This window comes from Lissotriton helveticus, chromosome 9 (assembly GCF_964261635.1).
Source record: "Lissotriton helveticus chromosome 9, aLisHel1.1, whole genome shotgun sequence".
NCBI classification, from domain to species: Eukaryota; Metazoa; Chordata; class Amphibia; order Caudata; family Salamandridae; genus Lissotriton; species Lissotriton helveticus.
The window spans coordinates 955,097,315-955,119,527 of record NC_136070.1 but is presented as its reverse complement, the minus strand read 5'-3'; the positions used below and the strand labels follow the sequence as shown (position 1 = coordinate 955,119,527).

The 22,213-nt window shown below is 45.2% G+C and overlaps 1 protein-coding gene across 1 annotated transcript in view; it reads right to left on the bottom strand.

Annotated features, from left to right (window-relative positions):
• Positions 1-22,213, bottom strand: part of RHOA (ras homolog family member A) — a 154,557-nt gene that overhangs the window by 112,278 nt on the left and 20,066 nt on the right. The gene's annotated exons all lie outside the window — the stretch shown is intronic.

Genomic DNA, 22,213 nt, shown 5'->3' with positions numbered 1-22,213 from the left:
ACTGGCAACGAGAAATGTCTGGAACTGGCGCAGTCCTGGGAGTTGGTAGTACAGGCGTTACGGGACTACGTAACAGACGACGCGGAGGAAGATTAGAGTTTGGCTGGTATTCCATGTGATATGCATGTTTGTCTGGATATCCTGATGGATGACGTACCTCAGGGATGGGAGAGATTCTGGGTGCCCGCATTAGCAGCAGTTGTGGGGGGAGGAGGGAGGAGGGGGGGGTGTTCGTGGAGTAGGTAGTTTAGCGCCGCGCAGCAGTTTATCAGACCCGGATGGCCCAGTGAGGAAATAGATTGGATCTGCGGGGAGCGACCTTAGGGGCAGCCTGGGGATTGGCGGTGCAGGGGGGGGGGGAGGGGTATTGTGGGGTAAAAGCAGATATTACACGACATAACTGACCTACAGCCCGGACAGGGCACACGCTGAGGCATTTCCCGAAGAATGATACTGTGAAGCGCCGCCCAGCCTCCGGGATGTGGGCTAACTGGCTGTGTATTGCAATTCTGTCATGCTAACTGTCGGGAGGCCATAAGTGTGTGGGTTGGCCTATTGAGTGGTTTTATTTCTGATTCTGCAATAAAAATATATTTACAAAAAAAAAAAAAAAGGGTAGCTGTATTCTAATATACAACCCACCTACTTGTAAGCTTCTCTCACTAAACATATGAGATTTGAAGGCCCCCAAACAATTGGGGGCAGGTATTGTGGTACATCTTACAGCATGATCCAGATGTGATTTTCCTCCAGGAAAAGAACCCCCTTAAGATAGATCACCAGCATATGCATCATCCTAAACACCCCCACAATTGGGCCTTACTGCCAAAAAACGTAGGAGTAGCCATTTTATGTAAACCCCATGTCAGGCAGAAACCTCTGGGAGTAACAGAGGATGCAGAAGTTCTGGGACGGATAGATGCATGGCATCACATACATCCAGACACCGGAAACTACTTTCTTCTCCCTTATCTACTCCACCTACTTTCACATAAACTACACCTTTATCACCACTCACTCCACCAGACACAGCTTTATCAGATGTATCAATTTCTGACCATGCCCGTCTGGAGCTAGCCTGGTGGAATGGTTGTTGGTCCCCAGACAGCCTATCCCGCTGACGTCTGAACTCCCAACATTTGAAAGACCCTGTGAATAGGGCCACCATTCTAGACCCAATCAATAAATACTTCAAGCATAAAACCTACCCCGATATTTCGCCCACACCCTTTGGGATGTATTTAAAGCCACTATTAGCAGCACCTTGATCGCCATAGGAATACACAGCTATGAAAGCACGCCTCCTCGAACCAAACCTTACCTCTAAGAGCTTGAAAAGCAGGATGAACACAACCCTTCCAAACTCATAGAAAACTAGCCATCTTGAGGGGACAGCTAAAATTGCATAAAACCAAAATGGCTGAATGCCTCCTCTTAGCATTAGGTCAGTGCATTTACGACATAGGGAATAAGAGGTAGCTTAGCAATCAACATTAAGATTGCACAACACCCCCCCCCCCCCTTAAAATGGACTACCACAGAAAAGAAGGTTACCTTCAAGCATTTTACAACGTCCTTTGCAAAAAGGGTAATGGGAACCTCACAGACATAGAAGAGTGTCTGAGCAAATGCGACTGCACATCTGTTTCTCCTTACCACGGAAAATTGATAGAAGCCCCTATAGACCCTGCCGAACTGAGGTAAGTGCTCAAATGAGTGCCTATAGGCAAACACCCTGGCCAGATGACCTTACTTTGGAGTATTACAAAACCTTCCTCGCGCTCCCCATGATTGTATGATTTTTAACTCCTTTACGCAGTGGACTAGCGTTAATACTACCTTGTGTGTAGCGGAAATAGCGCTCATTCCAAAACCAGGCAAAGATCAGGCCAACTGCACTCCTTACAGCCCAATTGTTCATCAAAACGATACAAATCTTTATATGAAAATCCAGACAATGAGGCTAGATCCACTTCTCCCTGGCTTCATTGGCCAGGACCAGACTGTTTTTTTCCCGCAACCGGCAGGGAGCAGATAATAGTCAGTCAATGTTTTGCCCACCTGGTCCAAAAAGCCCACAAACACAATACACCCGCCTGCTAGTATCCTTAGAGGCGAGATGAGTGTTTCTTTCAGCTGTCTTTGAAATGTTCCATCTAGTCCAGCTAGGATTGATAAAATCATGGCAGCAATACGCATCTCCAATAGCAACAAACCGGATCAATGGTCAATGTACCAACTCTATAAACCTAGCCAGGTGAACCAGGAAGGAATGTCCTCTATCACCATGATTTTTTTCACTTGTTTGTAGAGCTCTTGCCAATTATGATTAGACAAACAAAGGACATTTCAGACCTCCTATTCAGAGGCTGCATGCGCAAAGGGAATTTATTTGCAGACTATATTCTCATTACACTAATAGCTCCATGTGACTCACATTTAAAACGAATACTTGAGAACTTCAAGCTAGTATCAGGATTAGAATTAACAAAGGGAAGTCACATGTCCTTAACAGTACCTTCTGACCAAATCCCTTATCAGCAAACCTTGCCTCCCTTTCACTGAGCCACAACTTCTATGATATTTGGGCCTTAAGCTTACGGGTCATATCGATGGTTAGACGAAGGTTAATTGGGCTGACTGCCCAAAAATATTCTTGAAGACTCGGGGAGATGTTGCTCCTTTTTAGGTCTCGCCTAGCATTGCAGTGCATGCGCTGCACGCTCTGCGAGACCTCTTGTAATCGAGGAGATTTTGGAAGTGGAGTGGAAGCTCCGTCCATGCTTTTTATTGGCTCGCGTCATCCTTTATGGTAAACGCTGGCTTGTGATTCACAATGGGGCTTTTTGGTTACCGCCTTGTCTCCTTTTGGCTCCGCCCATCCGGACTATCGTGTGCTGGCGGCGTTACACGGTATCCTTTATAACTCCGTACGCACTATTTTTTTCCACTCAGTCCCAGTCCCCCAGCACTCGCGGGACGTCTGCTTCGGCAGCCGCTTCTTTCCAATAGGCTTTTTATTTGTTGCTTTGCACCCAGGTATCCATCTATAAAGCAGTGTTGTCCACACAGTTTTTTGGAACTTCAAATAACACTCGTGTGTAAACGCATTGTATTTGTGGGACGTAAAAGGGCACAAAAGTATATGTGCATATTTGAAAAGTTTTCTCCCACCTCCTCCTTACTGTGTAGCTTACTCTGGCCACAAATCACTCCCTCCCCTTTCATTTGCTTTATATCCCCACTGCAATATGTTTCGTGAGAATGCCGATGTTGCTCTGTTTCATGAATTTTCATTCCTGACCAAGCCACTCCCAGGACCACACTGCCTCCGCCTTTCCCCTACCTCCTCCCTCACAGATGCCAAGCCGTGTCTCCAGGGGCAGGAGGGGAAACGAAATAGGTAAACTAACACTCTAGCTACCCTTTTGTCCATCCCTCTCAGTCAGGCGCTATCCTCCAACCGTGGTGTAAATACAGAGATGACCTTCTGTCCGACCCCAGGGGTCGGATTTTCCACGTCCCCCACAGCTCATCCCATAGTTTGGTGCTGCTTGTTTTATTCCGCTTTTCCCTTTTGCTGCTCGTTTATGGGTTTGCTCTTTCCGATTGGCTGGGGCTGTTCAGTGAGCAATGCTTATGGAGCAGGGCCCCCGTCTGCCCCACCCGCCAAAGGACACCACTACCCAGTGTAGCGCAGGTTGTTTTATGATAGTACACAATTGTGCCATGCCACGGTACAGTATTTTCACATATTAGATAGGTAGATGCTCTGCTTGCCCACTTTTGGCCGGTTTTCGTGAGCATCTGTGAAGTAAAGCTTTTCTGAGACTGAACTCCTGCTTGTGAGGATAACATACAGTGCGTTGAAGACAAGCATCTGTCTCGAGCAGACCTGGACGGCCCATTACAGTGAACTAGTGTATGCTTCTCTGTGCCCGTGCGAAGTAACTTCTGCAAGGATGAACATGCATGCATAGAAGCGAACTTTGTGCATCTCTGATGATGAATTTGTGTGTCTACAAAAGGTGAATATACGCGAGAAAAACTGTAGGTGTGTTGTTCAACACTCTGTCCATCATTCCCTTTGGTTTTGCTTTGTTCGGCTCAAGTTGGCAGGGTATGCCAAGACGTGGGTCCCTTGGTCACTTTGTCACTTGATTCAAGCTAGCCTGGCTGATGACAGCTGATTAGCCAGAAACCGGTCGAAGGATGCTTGCTTCCGGTCCAGGGAAGACAAGGCTTGGCAGTTCGGGCTGGACTGTTCCCATGAGGCACAGGGTCAAACTGATTTGCATATGGCCATGCCTGAACTGGGGTGGCGGAGTGAGCTAAAGAACGATGATGGATTAAAACCCAGATCAGTTGACTGGTGGTGAGTGCTTGCATTGTTCAACACTCCATCATCCCCTTTGGTTTTGCCGTGTGGTAGCAAACACATGTGCATGTGATTATATACTACAACAACAGGGATGAATTTGTGCACTTGTAGTAATTACTTTGTGTGTCTGTGAGGATGCACGTGTGTATCTATGGATTAACATAGGTGCCTGTGAGGATGCACTTGCATGTGTGTGAGGATGCGCTTGCATGTCTGAAGATTAACTGATTTGCCTGTGATGAAGAATCTACAGCATCTGTGTTGTGTCCGTAAGGATGTATTTACTTGTTTACAAAGATTAACTCACCCGATGAACATGTGTGTGTGTGTGACAATGAGATTTTTTGTTGGTGAAAAGAACTAGTGTGTGACTGAGTGAACTGTGTGATCGCAACAATATTTTTTGTTTTTTTATTACGGACAGTCACGTTTTCTGTCTGTGGGGACAAATTACTGTGACTGAATGAAAAGAAGTAGTTGAAGTGCACCATGTGCCCTCCTCCTCCCTCATTTGACTGTTCCCTGCCCTGCAGTGAGTGCATCCTCACATCAGGCAGATAGTGCACTTTTCGGCACATCAGTGAATGGCGGCCCTCGTATCCAACAGATTTATAGTGCACGCGCCCCTCGTGTAGTGAGTGTCCTGTCGCAAAGTGCACCCTTTGCCTCATGTTACAATGCACATTACCCACATTTGAAGTAAACTATTATCAAGCCCTACCATGAAGTCCACCCCAATTTCTTATCATATTTTTCCTGTTCCGTCTTGTTACCGCCGTCTGCACAATTTAAGTTCGTTATTTTTATTTTTCAAGATTCCTGGTCTTTCCTGCCTTGCTATTCCCCATGTTCTTTTTTGTCCCTTTTCTTTTCCTATTTTACTGCCCCGTGTGCCTTAGATGCAGAGGATGCCCAGACACTGCGCTTTGGCAGCTGGGCATTATTTGTGTTGGCTATGGGAAGGGTAGAGGTTTCCAGCTTTACTGCAGAGCCAAGGGCAGCAGCTCGTGTGCTGTGCATTAGAGCTTAGAATGTGCAGCTTTACAGTAGGGTGCAGCTTGGTGAATATCTCAGTCGACAGTGCTTAATTTGTAAAAACAAAAACTGCCAAGGCCTTCGTCAGGAGGCCAGTGCAGATTTGACCACCTATTGCCCCTGCCAATAAAAGCACCAGCACAACTGTGTGAAGAGAAGCTGCTGTTTGTACGTTTTATTAACAACTCCTGTTTCTTCCATTGCAATGAAATACTGCTGGTGCACCTGTCCCTTTATTTTGTGACAAACGAGGTCTGCTTTAAGGTGAAGTTGCTGTTCGTTCACTATTCTGAGGTGCTTTCATCTGCGCCAGTCGGGGTGTTTGCTCTTTGACCTGAATATATCTGAAGCGCCCTTTCTGTTGGTATAGTTTAAGCTATTAGTTTTGTAAATAACAATGCCTTGTATTTATGTATTAGAACCCAAAACATAAACAAAAGGCATTGTCATTTACAATCCCAATAGCTCTAAATCGTGTGAAGCAAATGCTTGTTTTATCTGTAGCTGGGATGTAAGAATGTCATCCAAATGAACATCCTTCCTGGACTCTTATCTTTACCAATATCTCCCTACTCCCACGCCATAGTTAGGCTCCAAACCAAACCACAATCCTTTATCTGGGGTATCAAGAAACACCACATTTCCAATTAGTTACTTATGCTCCCTAGAGATAAAGGTGGACTAGCATGCTTGACCCTCATGAAATACTTCTGGGTGGCATAACTACAAGAATGGGTGTTGAGAGTGAAAAACACTTGTTTCACATGGATCGTGCGTTAGCATGTCGGCTTCCCCGACATACAACCACAAGTGCCTACAATGCCACACCACTAAAACAGTCCTCGAAATATGGGATCAAATTGCAGACAAAAAAGTTTTTAATACATTTTCCTCTCCATATGCACCTATAGATAGAAACCCAGATTTCAATCCCGCCCTAGATACAGGGACCTTCCCCGGGTGAACTGAGGGAGCCTGCAGAACTCCAAGACTTTTTTCAAGGAGAATCCATCAAATCCTTTGACCAATGTAAAAAAGAATTTCGAAATTCTGAGGAAAGTCTTCATTGCTGCCAGTTGTGACACTGGGCAGTACATTCATCCAATGCAGTAGCAACTACCCGACCTCTCACACTTCGAAAGGCTAGTTGAAGGGATAAGGTAATTTATTTGACGAACCTATCGAGCCCTGGATGGCTCCAAATCACACTCCCTATACCCATTTAAGACCAGATGTATGCAGGAACAACTAAAACATAGGAGTCGGAGGTGCACAGAACACCCAAAAATCATTAAACGGAAAAAGTACTCTGAAATATACAGATGTAAGTCAGATGCATTACTAAATAAACAGCATTGATGTCAGACGCCTGCTGGAAGAATATAATGGACTCAAGGGGTGGAACAGAAAGTACTATAGGTCTCTTCGTGTGACGGGCAGAGAGTTTAAGTAAGAACCGTATCCAAAGAGACCAAATTAACAAACATGCTGAGAAAAGGGGGAATCAGAGAATAGTATGAATACTCAAAGCGTTAGCAATTGATCTCGTAGAAATACATATAAAATAATCTGTAATGCCAACACTAAATATGGTCAGTACAAAGTACATCAGAAATCCAAATTGAATATAAATAAATCATGCAAATATATGTAGAACTAGGTAGGTACAGTTGAACAATCCTAAATGTCATACGTAAATAAAAGTATACTGATCTAGTTATATATGTACATGAGTAGGGAAGTACCAAAGTGAAGTCCACTAGGGTCAATTAAAGAGTTAGCATTGTTCATCTCATCCATTCCATTAAATCAGTTTATAGAAGGAGCTGCATCTCCTTTTCGATAGCAGCTGAGCCATTTCCTTCCCCTGCAAGGCATCTGCAGTGCTTTCACCACTTGCCATCTGAGGTCTTGAGCCACATGGCTAAATCTGCCAAAATGGTTTACAAGGGGAGCAAATTATTACACCATTCTGCTCAGATGTTGCCCAATCCTCTGTTTAATTTGCTGAACGGATAGTCTGTTGTAAATTAGCCTGTAAGGCACCAAATATATTACTGGTGTAATACTGCAGTTTGAAAAATTGTACAATTCATGTTGACTGTTTCCATGCGTAAACAGCTTAGAATAAATTGTGAAGTTACAAACCAGGCAGTCACCACAGCGATGGTAGCCTTTAGCAGGGTGTAAGCCCCATGATGCTCATAATCTTTGTCAGACAATTAAAATTGTGTCAGAAATTCCAATTCCTGATTAACTTCTGTATTACAGAAGGACGACCACTTGTCAGGAGAGAGTATCATCTGAGAGAATCATCAGAGATTCTGCCAGAGATGGTCTCACCTACTGCCGGCACACTTTCCAGATGCTATATTTCGCCTGAAGCTTCTAAAGTTGAGTTCCGGAGGAAGACTAACTGCTACCCGCAGCATGTGTTTGCCCTTCACAGTGAACACTGTCTTCACACCTCCGCTGATAAGGACTGCCTTTGCGGTCAACTAAGTATGCAGTGCATCTCTTCTCCCTAACAAACTCTAGACTGCAAGGCAGACTTCCATGCTCTTAGTATAGCGCATGGAAGCAGACGTTAGGGTGTCAGGTTTTAGATGACATTTTAACAATGCTGGATTCGTTAATGCTATTCTCATTATTCATAACGTGTCATCTTGCAGTCTTTATAATAGTCTGTGTAGTTTTTTTGATTAGATGTACTGAGAAACAGATTGTTCCTGTAGTATTAGATACTTTTAACTTAAAAGTGTTCATTATTCTTAGTGCAATGTGCATAGTACTGTGAATGACGCCAAAAATGTTTGTTGCTGTTTATAAGGTGCCCCGATCCCTTTATGGGATGGTTAGTAACCCAAAAGCAATGCTTCCTTGTCAATTACACATTGAATCTTGTTTTACAGGGCTACAAGAATCTGGCTTTTCCATTCTTCGCTGGTGCACTGAACAGAGTTCACCCATGGGTAGGGAAAGCACACCTTGTAGAATTACTCCAAAGTCGCAACTTACACAACAGTGGGAGCGGATCAATACAGGTGGGGTTAGAAGCAACACTGAGCAGAAGAAGAAGACAATCAGGAGAAGAGAAAGCAATGTGAATCAGTCGGTGAGAGAAGAGGGGCTATCAGGCAAAGCGCGAGGAGGAAGTTTGGGGATGGAGAGAAGAAGCAATAGACAGGAGAGGAGGAAGAGGGTAGGGAGGAAAAGCCTAGTGAGAGAGTAATATGGAGTGGGCGGGGAGAAGCACACAAGTGATGAAACAATGGGGGTGGGAAGAAGTAGACGTTCAAGCTCAACAAGATGGTGGCAGAAGGACACGAAAAAGAAATGCAAGCAGTGGAAGCATAGGAGGGCTAAGCTGCACAGATCTCTTTCTCTCCCATAAGAACCGATATCGGACTTGATATACTGCTTTCTCGGTATAATCATTAGTGGGATTTTAGAGTTTGTATGCTTTCAATCAAGCTCATGGCAAGGTTAATATGGGAGGTAGTTCTTCACCCAGTAGAAAGCAGTGCTGTATTGTTAATGTCGGTACAAAAGGGGGTGGTGATGGACGGAGCATCTGAATCAATCAAACACTCACACCCAGTCAAAAGATCTGGGTTTAATCCATCACCGTTCTTTAGCCCACTCTGCCACCCCAGTTCAGACATGTCTTCCCTGGACCGGTCCTCGGAAGCTTGTTTCCGGTCCAGGGAAGACATGGCTTGGCAGTTCGGGCTGGACTGTTCCCATGAGGCACAGGGTCAGACTGATTTGCATATAGCCATGTCTGAACTGGGGTGGCAGAGTGGGCTAAAGAACGGTGATGGATTAAACCCAGATCTTTTGACTGGGTGTGAGTGTTTGATTGATTCAGATGCTCCGTCCATCACCACCCCCTTTTGTACCGTATTGTTAATGTCAACATATTTGTATCTCTAACAATGTGTGTTGCATACATTTTCAAGTACATCTTCAAATCGGTCTTTAAGAACAAGATCAACCAATATGAATTGGAGTATTTATCTGCTGTAGCCTTTTCATATTTGCGTACATTATCCTGTCGCAAATCTCACCCATAGATACAGGATAGTCTAATGCTGCTCTGAAGCCATGGATTGCGAACGGCAGAGCACTCAAGGAAAAACACTAAAATGGTCACAAAATTATTAGAAAAATGTTTCACAAGGAGGAGTTAAATTCTAATAGTTCATAAAGTTATGTGAATTAAATGGGTGATAAACAAGAACATTCCTATCCAATTCCGAAGGCTATAGTTTCGAAAATCCTCAAATTTTAATGTAAACAAGGGCAGAGCAAGCCCTGACAGAGGAGACCTAGATAACCCTGAGCATATCCTAATGTCAAGGCTCTTTTGCTCCAACAGTTCAATCACCATGATTTAACTATGTTCTTAACTTGCTTCCATTTTGGTTTAAAAGACACATACGAATACTTATTCTGCCTAAGGAGATGAGCAATGAATAGGGATTCTTAGTTGTTCTTTTTTATTTATGTCCAATGCAAATAATTACCTCAAACTAACGTTTCAGATATGCAATATTAGAGTATATCCACACAATCTTGCAAGGCCATTAAATCAACTAAAGACAAGAGGACTTGGAGAGCAACCTTCATAATGCCTCATAACTGTGACATTTCGGAGGTAAAAAGAATAACCACAAAATTACTAGGCCAAGCCACACAAGCGGGGCAGCATTTTTATCGGCACATGTGAGGTAATGTGACCCACAGTGTGCAGCTGAGAGCCAGATGGTCATGTCTCGCCTACACAAAACTGAGGTGTGCAGAACAGGGGCTGATAGACTGCGCATCCCTACTCCGGTTCCTCACAAACTAGAAGTGCAGCGACTGCTGTGGCACTTTGCTACGTCGGCTGCCTGGAATTGTAGGCGCCACGTGAATACGGGTACTTCACTGCATGGCTCCTGCCAGACCAGCTCATCAAGACAAACTGCCCTCCCAGCTGGTCCTGGATCAGGTGAGTGACTGCAGAGAGAGGCTCTTCATTACAGCTCTGGGCACAACTACTCCCTCGCTAATGAGCACAAGGCAAGATATCTTGTGCTGTGCAGCCCCTCCATTCCTCCCAGCAGTGGACATTTCCTGCCCCGCTTGAGCTCATGTACTGTTTACTTTCCACCCCACCCCACCCCCATGCATTGCTCGGACCATTTTACCAACAGGGGGACACTTTTGCCCTGCAGGCTCCGAGACTGGAGACTTGAGCCGGCGAGTTAAAGTTTATCACACGCTGTCATTGCACAATGGCCTCCCCACCCTTTTGCAGCTTATGGGGACCGCATGGACATGGGGCATACTGGCAGAACTAGTGACTGGGTTGTCCCACATGTATGGCATTCAAACTTGCACACTGACACATTTAGATTAATGCAGTATTACTGGGGCATAGTGCCTGCAGTGCACAAGACATCTGGAACTTCCCAAACTGTATCGCTCATAACCGTGACGCACTGCCAACATGGTACATCCCATAACAGACAAAACTCTGGCAGAGGTGCCTGGTACCTAGGGAGGAGACTCAGATCTAACAACCACACATTCCAGATGAATCATTGGAAACCACTTTAGCGGCACACAAGCATATTTGAAGAGATCCTCGCTGTCTTGCTGGATATCAAAACCACACCCTGGAACCACAAACAGCAACTCTGCGGATTTAGAGTAATCTTATAACGGAGGAACATAAGAAGCTAGAAGAGAGTGTTGTATCTACAGAATCAACCTTGGCATTTCTTGGCCCATCAGCCACTGAAACTAGATCACATATCTAGCCTGCAAGATGAAGTGGTGTATCTCATTCGGCGCACAGATGATCGTTAAGGCAGATCCAGGTGCAATAATGTTCGGATAGCGGGCAGACCAGAGAGCACAGACGGTCACTGCATGGAGCTGTACCTAGAGGACTGGTTCTCCACAACTCCTCTGCAGTATAAGCCCTCTAATGTTTTCCTCTATCGAGCACGCCCATAGAATGCAAAGCAGAACACCCCACGCAGGGCTCCTCCACGTTCAGTGGTCGCCCGCCTATTCAATTATAGGGATCATATCCTGCAGGTCACCAGATGCAGGGGCACAAGGTTAGTGGAGAACGCCCAAGTCATCAATATTACTCAAGATTACACCCCTGAGGTGCAACGACTGAGGTCCCCGGTCATGGCTGTGAAGCGATGCCTGCGGAAACATGATATCAAGTACGCAATCTAGTTCCCTATGATGCTCCAGATAATGCAGGGAGACAGTACCACTATCTGCGTCACCCTGGAGGATGCGTGGTCCTGGCTAGAATGAAAGGGCACCACAGCCGCACCAGGAGAATCTTCCTCTCACCCTCAAAATGGAAAGTGCAGGGTAGTCGCAGAGCCCGCGGCAGGAACCACCCGGTTTGCCCAATAAAGGAACAGGCTGCTGAGGAGAGGGCACAAGTGGTTGCGGAAGTGGAGCAACAATCGGTAACTCCCTCTCAGACTGATTCAGAAGCAGACTGTCATGATGGTACACCCCAGACATTGTCTTACACTTGAAAGCCACATTACTTGGGGGTGGGGAGGCCCTACTGTGACTCCTCAAATGGCTGGGGATGTTATACAGGAGTATATGCACTCATGGAGACTGTCCTGCTTTCTTTCCTGTTTCGCTGTGTGTTAGGCAGGAAGGTGGGCCGAACTGTTGCTTTATTGCTGTTTCGCTGGGGGCTGCATGGTCCGCTCACAGTGACTATTGCGGCTACTTTTTCTTGCGATCAACGATCTGATAAGTTACTTGCTTTTCAGTTTGGTTTCTTGCAGCATGTGCTTTGAAGGGTAGACTGTCTTGGTGCCCCCTTAATATGAAATGGACCTCCGTTTTGCTGCCCGATCATTGATGCCAATATCTGGCCATGACCAGTTGACGGTGTGGCCTGGGATTGTGGGTTTGTCAGGGGTTTGTTTACTGGAATGTTTTCATTACAGTTTCCTTTTTGCCTTATTTGAAGAACTTTGTCCAGCCAGATGTGTTGGTTGTCCGGTCACTCCCCGCAAGCAGTCTATGAATGATGCCTATCATTACGTACCTATTACATGATTACTAAAGATTATAACCTACTCACGTGGAACCAGAGTGGTATGGGCACATATAGGAAGAGACATGAGTCACTCCTATCTTAGGAGGCTTCAGATTCAGTTCACTTGCTTACACGAGAGACATTTAACGCCAGGTGAAGTCCAAAAATTACGTAAAACATGGAAGAGGCCTTGTGGTAGGTATACCACTTACCCCGCTTATGCCAGGACGGTCCGAATTGTGAGTGGCACCGCGAGTGCCGTTTATACCAGAACATATTGTAATTGACCCTGAAGGCAGGTATGTCTTGTAGAGGACACACTGGACGGGGAAACCTCTTACTTTGGTGGTGCTTTATGTGTCTGGTGTGGGTCAGACTCTATTCTTGACTACCTTGTCACCCGCCCTTGTTCATCAACACAATCACCCACATTATGCTGCGGGGATTTTAATTGTGTTCCAGATTTACACGCTCTCCACACCAGCATAGATGTAATTCTTGGCTAAGGGACACGTGCTACTAAATTCAGACAGGCAGAATACTTGGGGTGCACATTATCAGATTACTGCCCACTGCTGGTATCTTTCCAGTGGGGGAGACTGCATCCAACCATTCCTACCTGGTGCTTGCAATCACAGGCATTGGTAGACACTGTATTTAGGACTACCATTTGGGGAACACTTTGGTAGATATTTTACAGAGAACAAAGGTTCTGCTTCAGATCGAGGGGTGGAGTGGGACGCCTTCAAGGTGGCGATTGAGAGGGGGTAATGTATGCCTATGCAGTTCGGAGTGAGGCGTCCCCTCCAAGGAGAATTGCTAGTTTTGGAGGATAGACTGAGGGGGCGGAAAGTGACTGGATGAATGATCAGACATCAATTCCTGGCACTAGCAGACCATAGGACTGATTATAGAGCCTCATCTAGACGACTGCCCAATTGTGATTTGAAAAAATGCACTAAGCGATAGAATGAGCTGGGTGACAAAGTCAGCAGCTTATTGTCCTGGTTGTTGAAATCTGAACATCCCCACACCAGTCAGTGCTATTTGCACTCGCTCTGGTCACATAGTGAATTTCCAATTAGTCATCAATAAAGAGCTCAAACTTTATTACAGGAACCTATATCGGGACCCACCGGGTGTCACCCAGACGCAGTTCTAGCCTATTTACTACCTATAGAAAACCCGCCTTCTTGCTCTCTTATTGGCAAAGGAGCTGGATGAAGCAGACTCTCGAGGAGATCGCGTTGGCCATTAAAACACATTGCGAGAGGCAAAACACCTGGCACTAATGGGCTGCCCACTGAATTCTATGTCACGTATTGTGCACTCTTGGCACCAGGTTTATTAGTGCTATATAAGCGAGCCAAGACGCAAGGTAGTCTACCAGAAAGCATGCGATTGGCCCTGATCACTGTGCTTCCGAAGCCTGGGAGAAACTCTTTGGAGGTAATATCTTATCGTCCATTGTCTCTCCTTACCCTGGATTACAAGGTAGTGGGGAAGGTTTTAGCGAACAGATTGACCCCGATGGTGCATACGGTCATTCATACAGACCAAAACGGATTCATTCCAGGCTGCAATACATTCCTTAATAGCCAGTGTTTACTCAATTAAAAGGATTGGCCTGCGCAGGATGTCAACACAAGGGTGGGTGGCCTCTTTAGACATTGAAAAGGCATTCAACACCCTGGGTTGGGCCTACCTACAGGGTGTCCTGTAGAAATTAGGCTTTGGCCAGAATCTTTGTAGATGATACAGATACTCTATACTGCTCCCATGGCCAGGGTACGCACTGGTGACATTGTATCGGACAGTTTTCTGATTAAGCGCAGGGATACCCCTCTCCCCATTACTGTTCGCCCTGGCTATGGAAACATTAGCCTGTATGCTCAGGGAACGAGCGATCGAATTGGGATACCAGACAGCGGATTTATCCCAGATAGTTTCCATGTACGCCAATGATATATTAATTTATTTGAAGGCCGATCCATTGCTTTTGGTGCCAGTCATGTCGGCTTTGGATGTTTTCGGCAGAGTATCCGGACTGAGAATCAACTGTGGAAAGTCATGCCTCTTTCCCCAATTGAGGGCACCCTCTTGTCTGCAGGAAATGGAGATACCATCATCGCTACAGTTGGCCCCTGATGCATTTACGTACTTAGGAGTACATGTTTACCACACAAGGAAAGACTTGGTGGATGGTAATCTAGGCAAGTCGCTCACACCCATCGTTGCCCTTCTGGGGGGGGGGAACACTATGGTAGAAAGGACTATGTGCAAGTTTGAGCGTAGTGGCCTTCCCCAAGGAAAGTTTATGGTATACTCAGCCCTTCTAAGGGGCTTCCCCAAGGACAGTTTATGGTATAATCAGCCCTTTGGGATGTGGCTGGCAAGGTATAGACTGCCGAAAGGAAAGAGATTTAACTTGCACAGGTGCTCCACTGGAGTGGATGCATACTACCACGACTTTGCACAGTAGGATATCTGCCCTATATGACAACCTAAACCATGGTTCATTTGGCCCGCGCTGCATTGCCCTCAGGGAAAGGTGGGCTGTACGGTTGCCCACAGTTAACAAACCCTGTTTTGCAGAGAAGTCTTGGTTCCCATAGACGGATATCGTGGAACGCCCGATTCCGATATCCGCAGTTAAATTATCTACACCACACAACTCTCCTCAGACAGAATAGTCAAGATGTACCAAGGGGCTGGTACACACTGTCCCAGATGCAATCATGATACAGTTGACTTTTTCCATATGTCTGAACGTGCAAAGTGATCTCGAATTTCTGGCATGCGGTGACCTCTAGTATTTCAGTTGTTACGAACTCCATGGTGCCGTGTGACCCCACTCGCTGTCTCCCTCATAGAGGGTTAATAACCAAGAAAACAAAACAATTACTGTGTTTCCAGAACCTGGCGCTGATTTTGGCAAAACGACGCATTGCCATCCTCTGGAAAGCAACATCTGCCCCAATCATTTTAACATGGAAGGCTGAATTGGTACGCTGGGCGACAGTGGCACTTTTTATTAAAACGGACACCCGGGAAATGGATAGAAAGTGCAACCTTATAGAACAATGGATGGATTAAAATTGCCAAATTGAAAATATTATTGTCCTCTAGTGAATGAGGTCCTGTGATTGGCAGTGCGACCTTTATAATCCATTGATCTCCTTTAACATTGTTGTGTCACATTAGGTGTGAGTGAGTGGGGAGGGGTGGATGTTGCGGACATACGAGGATGGAAATAATGGAATTGGTTGTTTTTGAATGACTCAAAGTGTAGTTGGATTTAATTTTTCTCCCCGTATTTTCTTCTTCGACAGTTGTGACAATGCCATCACTTTGATATCATATATGCACATCTTCGTCAGTGCGTCATAAGAGATACGTGAACTATTAGGCACCAGCACATAGCTTATGCAATTGTCTTGCATACAATAGCAGTTATCGCACTCTCATTGTCCGCTGATCTTTGGTTTGCATAAAATCAATAAAAAAAGTTTTTTTTAAACCACAGAAATAATATCAAAATAAAAGTCTGTTTACACTTTGAAGAGTAACCCTATCAAAGAGTAAGACAGTTTCTGTACACAGAACATTGTGTTGCCCAGTAAATTAAACTATTGCACCCAAGGGTAATAATTGTGACAATAACAATGATGACACTGGAGCAGCGTACCCTAAATATATTACCAATGAACCAGAATAATTTATATTTTGCTCTAGGAGTTCATTTGTTTGCAAAAACCAACAGTTGAATCTATACTACTATTATAAAGAGAGAACAGAAACCTTTTGGCAAGGTAAACTCGGGAACCACAGCGCCAATCCACACACCCAATACATTGTTGGAATCCTCAGGGTGTGTAGATGGACATAGGCTGCATAAAATAAAAAATAAACGTAAATTAAAAAATTAAAAGTTTAAAAACAAAGTAGTCCCCTAAAACAAGCTCCGGCCGCGACGTAGCGCTGACCGCGACCTACACCTGCGTGATGATGACAGGCGGGGAGGAGCGGTGACGAGCTGCGACGTGGAGTGGCGCGGTGGCTCAGGTAAGGAGAGGCGGGAGGCGGTCCGGGCAATGTCGGGGCGGGCGGGGGCCCGGGAGTGGGGGCTAAGTCCGGAACGCGGCTGAGGTAAGGTAGAGGCGGGTGGGCAGAGGTATAGGTAATGTCGGGGCGGGCAGGTGGGGGGCCCGGCCGGGACTAAACTAAAGCACAAAATGCAGCCCCCAGCCCCCTTCTGCCCCCAGGCAACCTGCTAGGCAGAGGTGGGAGGCGTGAGGCAGGCGGGCGGGCAGCGGTATAGGCAATGTCGGGGCGGGCGGGGGGCCCGGCCGGCACTAAACATAAGCACAAAATGCAGCCCCCAGCCCCCTTAAGCCCCCGGGCAACGCCGGGTGGGCTGCTAGTAATACAAATAAATGATGAAAGAATAGCTGGAGCTCAGAGGATAGAATCCCTCCACCCAATATCCAATTGGATATTTGGGGTGGCGGGGCACTGCACCAAGTAAAGAGATGAGCCTCTGGTTGCTTACGGCCTCACCTGGAAAAGGCTGTCCAGCAATAAGCCTGACCTAATGCAAGGAGAAAGATGACCGAAATGGCTTAAATTACTTTATTGTATCAATTATAGGGTACAAAGGACAATTAGCCCAGCGCCCTCTTTCCTCCTCCACCAATACTCTAATGGTGTATTATTAGGTTCATAGTATCCTCAAGGAGGCTAGTAACATAATGGACCGTTCCACATTTGTGTTCCACTTCAAATGGCTTTTTCATTCCAATTCATTGGTTCATTAACCTCATAATGAATCAGTACATGCAAGCCAACACGTGTTTCGAGGAATCTCCTCTTTCCCAAAGCCAAAAATATTTCAATATTCCTATTCAATGTAAAATGTACTTCCAAGGCCATCGTTTTTATACACTCCCTCATGGCAAAAGGAGTAGGAAGGCTGACTTTTCACTGCAAGTTGCCAAACTTTGGACACGTACCATTTTCTTGAGAGATGTAATGAACCAATTAATTGGAAGAATATAGTTTAATTGGGTGAATAATGAACGAGCACTTGGTGATAGAGTGGGGATTCGTAGCATGCACAGCAGCGTGCGCACATAGATGTAGTCAAAATGTTATTGTAGTACAAAATACTACAAGGAGTAGCCTACATTTACGATAGCGAGCGAGTGCAGCAAGCAAGGTGAATGGCCCAAGGAGGGCTTGGGTGGGGGGGGTGGAGGCGGTGTTCTCCCACCGAGAACATTTTGAGAAAAAAGAAGAAAAAAAAAAAAGAGTTGGCAAACGGTGGATTTTCAAGCAAATTTGAGAAAGCAAGAAGGTTAATAAAGCAATTGTGAAAGTACAATTATTACAATAATAAGCTGGACCACCGCACTGATGCCAGCATGAACACCAACCTCTTAAGCACCTTCACGCTTTTCTTCTCTGCCTCCCCGAGAGTGCCCACTATCATTTTCTTTCGGTGACAAACAGGGTTTCATGTGGGATGTAAAGTCGGGGGGTGGGGGTCTCATAGGGGTGTGGCCCTTTAATTAATCTGTGCTTAACAGTCTGTGCCCCACTGGTATTTTGCTGCTTCTCATTCATCCAGATATATAACACAACAAGTAACATTACACCTACAGCAAGCCAGGACTATTGGCTTTGTCAATGGTTGTAAATTGAATAAGAAAAATAAACAACAATTAGGACTTCATTGTATAGAATATTGAAAATGCTGCCATTCTTGTGGGTGAGGTTGTGGCTAAGGCTAGAGCTGCCGACTTTCGAGCTGAGAAAGCAGGTTCGAGCCTCAGGTGGGCCCAACATTGTGTGATTTAAAACATGACTATGTCCAAAACCTGAACTCTGCAATAGTACAACCCATCACTACCTTTGATGGAACTTAAAAGACTCGTTTTTCAGTTTAATATAGCCCCAGCTTGGAGCGCTTTACATGAGCAACAGTTACCAGGACATATATTATGTCCTGGTAACTGGTGCTCATGTAAAGTCCAAGTTTACACTGTATAAAACTGAAAAAAAGACTCTTTCAAGTTACATAAAAAGCAGTGGCGGGTTGCACTGTACAACCAGTCACCACTTCCTTTGATGTAACTTCAAGAGACTCATTTTTCAGTTTTATATAGAGCAATCTTCGAGCGCTTTACTGGTAACTAGTGCTCATGTAAAGTGCTCCAAGTTTACGCTATATGAAACTAAAAAACGAGTGTCTTGAAGTCACATCAAATGTAAATGTCATGGTACTTATAGAGCGCACTGTCACCAGACGGTCACCTTGCGGTGTCGCCTATTCGGCTTCCTGGCGCTGATACTCATACCACTGTGGAACCCCTCCTGGCTTTCCCTGTGAAGTGTCCACTCCTGGGCACCCCCAGGGTGAAGCCAGGCATCCTTAGCGCTGTTGGAGCCGGTGTGGAGGCTAAGCAAGCTATTGCCCAGAGTTGCAGCGTGAGGCCCGTGATTAGAATAGGCACCGAGGCGAGAATTAACAGGTCCGAGGAAATTGAGCCCGAGACCCTGCCGAGGCGGGAATCGAACCCTGGTCCCTGTCCAGAACTCTGCATCAGGGTCTGCCGCTCTAACCATTGAGCCACACTCCTCCACTCCTCCTCCTCAAAGGCAGTGATGGTTTCTTGAAGTTACATCAAAGGCCGTGACGGGTTGTAAAGCGCTCCAAGTTTACCCTCTATAGAACTAAAAAAACGAACCTCATGGAAGTTACAGCAAAGGCAGTGACAGGTTGTAAAGCACTCCAAGTTTACCCTATATAAACTGCATGAAGAGCTAGGGGCTGGCTTTCTGGCGGACCTAGTGGAAATTAAACCCTTAGTGTGCTGGATTAAGATATGGACTTCCGATCATAAGAATTTAAATCACATGATTGCATCGGATTGCCTGAAATTGGAGCATGGTAACAAAATTCCTTGGATACAATACATAAAGGAGTCTTTCCAGGCTATAGGCAGGCCAGATATCTTTTTTGCACATGACACTTTACGCAAGGTGGACGTTAAAATCATAAAAGACATACACCACAAATGTTTAAGTGCGAACTGTGAAAATCTTGAGCACAGTAAACCCTCAGTAAGGGCATATGTAATGTTAAAATTGGTCCCAGGCATCGAACCATACTTATTGGCCCGAACTAGTGCATACGATAGATTTTTTATGAAGCGTTATAGATTGAACCAGCTCCATCATCTTTTAGCATCCCCAGTGGGTTTTTTTCCTCTTACCAGATCAACAAGGTCCCTGTGGCTTCGATCTTCGCTCTCAGAACACGTTACATTTTATAATAATGTGCAAGTATTTTTAATTCCTCAGAAAACGTTTCCTCCGGCCCCGGTTAAAAAAAGTGTAGGCATGCCAAAGTGGCCCTCTTGCATTTACAGTTGCTACCCAATCCTCTTACACTCTGTGCAGTATCGGGCCGCTTATAGACTATCCAGAATCGATTTAGGTAGCAGGTTTTTATTCATTTGCATGGTTTTAAATTTTCTTGGTGCATCAGTATGAATTGTTTGCTTATTTATTATATGATGTACTGTATCTTTTATGGTTGCTTTGCCTCTGAATAAAGATATATATTACATCAAAGGCAGTGACAGGTTGTACTGTACAACGCGTCATCACTACCTTTGATGCAACTTCAAAGAGACTCATTTTTCAGTTTTATATAGCACAAACTTATAGCGCTTTACTACATGAGCACCAGTTACCAGGACATATAATATGCCGTGGTAACTGATGCTCATATAAAGCGCTCTACGTTTATGCTATAAACAACTGAAAACAGTCTCTCTACTCACTAGTCAGTCTGAATACCCAGGAGGCCTCGCATCGGCTCAAGGAAGGGGCCACCAGGACAAGAGGTCAGGCCCGGAGCTCTCCTCTCGACTATCTCTCTCTGCACGCTCCCTGTTGTGTAATGGCATACCTACGCATGACGAGGTGAGGGGGGAAAGAGAAGCCGAGAGTGAGGGCAGCTTGACCAATCACTGCACAGCTTCACAATAAAGCTGTGTAGCGATTGGTGAATATGCTCCCTGTACTTGCCCAATCACAGGCTCTGTGTTCTCTGCAAAGAGACGCTAAAGCAGCTGGATTGGCCAGGACAGAACAACTCGCCGCTCATCAGGAGACTGGGGGATGCGGCTTCGGCTGAGGACTGTTACAATTCGGGCGGTCTCTGGTATCCTGCATTCATTCACGAATTCTCATGGCACAAAAATGATCCATATTACCGACTACTCCGGTGAATGAGGCACTTTGTCACTTTTTTTGTATATCCTTGAATATTCTGAAAATGCATATGTTTCCAGTTAAGATGAGATCACCCTTCGTGCCAGTAACCATAGTAAGTAAGGTTAAAAAAGCATGGGTTTGGATCAATTACTATACTAGGCCCTCATGCTGGATTTACATAAATCTAGTGCCTCTCCAATATTCGGAACCACAAGCCCATATTATGCAATAAGGTGGACGCTTCTATGAGCCAATCTAGTAACTATCATGTGATATATATGCAATTGGGGAACAAAAGGGACGTTAATAATCTATCAAGAACCGAAATCGATAATTCCCATGTCAGTAATTTGACGTTCTGCTATTTAGTATTCTTTAACAATTACATGAAGCTCTCGTCTTCCCCACCAGGCCAATGATAATTTGGTAATTCTTATTATGTCTGCAGGAACACCAGCATTTCCCTCCCTGGAAAAGATGAGCATTTATATAGTCCTCATACAAAGACACCCAACGATGGCAAGCCTCTAGTCCAACTTTAGATGGACGATGCTTCAGATGTAGAATGTACGAACTGGACTTATGGATATTGTCAGAGCGATTTATCTTGACACACACTGATCATATTTGCCTTTTGCATGACAGTCCCCACTATTGCAGGACTACCCCAAGACTGTCCCTAGATGGGTCTCACCAGTTTCGGTCTAGACATACGTAGTTATTTCATACAACAATTAGTTTGACGTCGTCAGTTAAGGTTTTGCTTCACCGAGACTCTGAAGGTATTCTCTGTGTGAATTGTTCAGTGTAGAATAAGACTAAGGTTGTGAGAATAGTGGTCAATCACCTTCTTTTAGAGTTTTGCAAAATTGCTGAAAAAAGTGACAGATTGGACCTGTACCTTATTTTCAAGTACCTATCTGAATCCATTGTCTCCTTTATACTGTGTTAAAGAGAAGCTTTCAGGGATTCAAAGGCGTTCTCACAGGAGTAATGCAGAGATATTGGGCCAGGAAGAGGGCCCTTCTACAGAGCAGTTTCTGAAGGACTGGCTGCCAGCGAACATTGTGGTTACGATCTTTTCAGTGAAGAGGACTCAATGGGCCACAATCCCAGAACCTCCCACAAAGTCTCAAATTGGTTGACTGTTTAAGTACAGTGACGATGGTGTCATTTTGCAGCATGCCAGACAGCTGGGGTCCTCAACTATACCATGTCAGTCCATCAAGTGGGATGGTCCTTTGAAAAGAGAGAGCAAATTGTAACTTTGGGATTTAAGTCAGACCCTATGGTTCGCAACAGCTACAGGCTTATTTCTTTGCTGCCACTCCTAGACAAGATTCTTAGGGGGAAGGGGGTGGGGAGAGAAAGAAATGAGAGTTGCAGGTACTACACCTATCTGGAAATATCAATTTATTGGACCCCTCTAA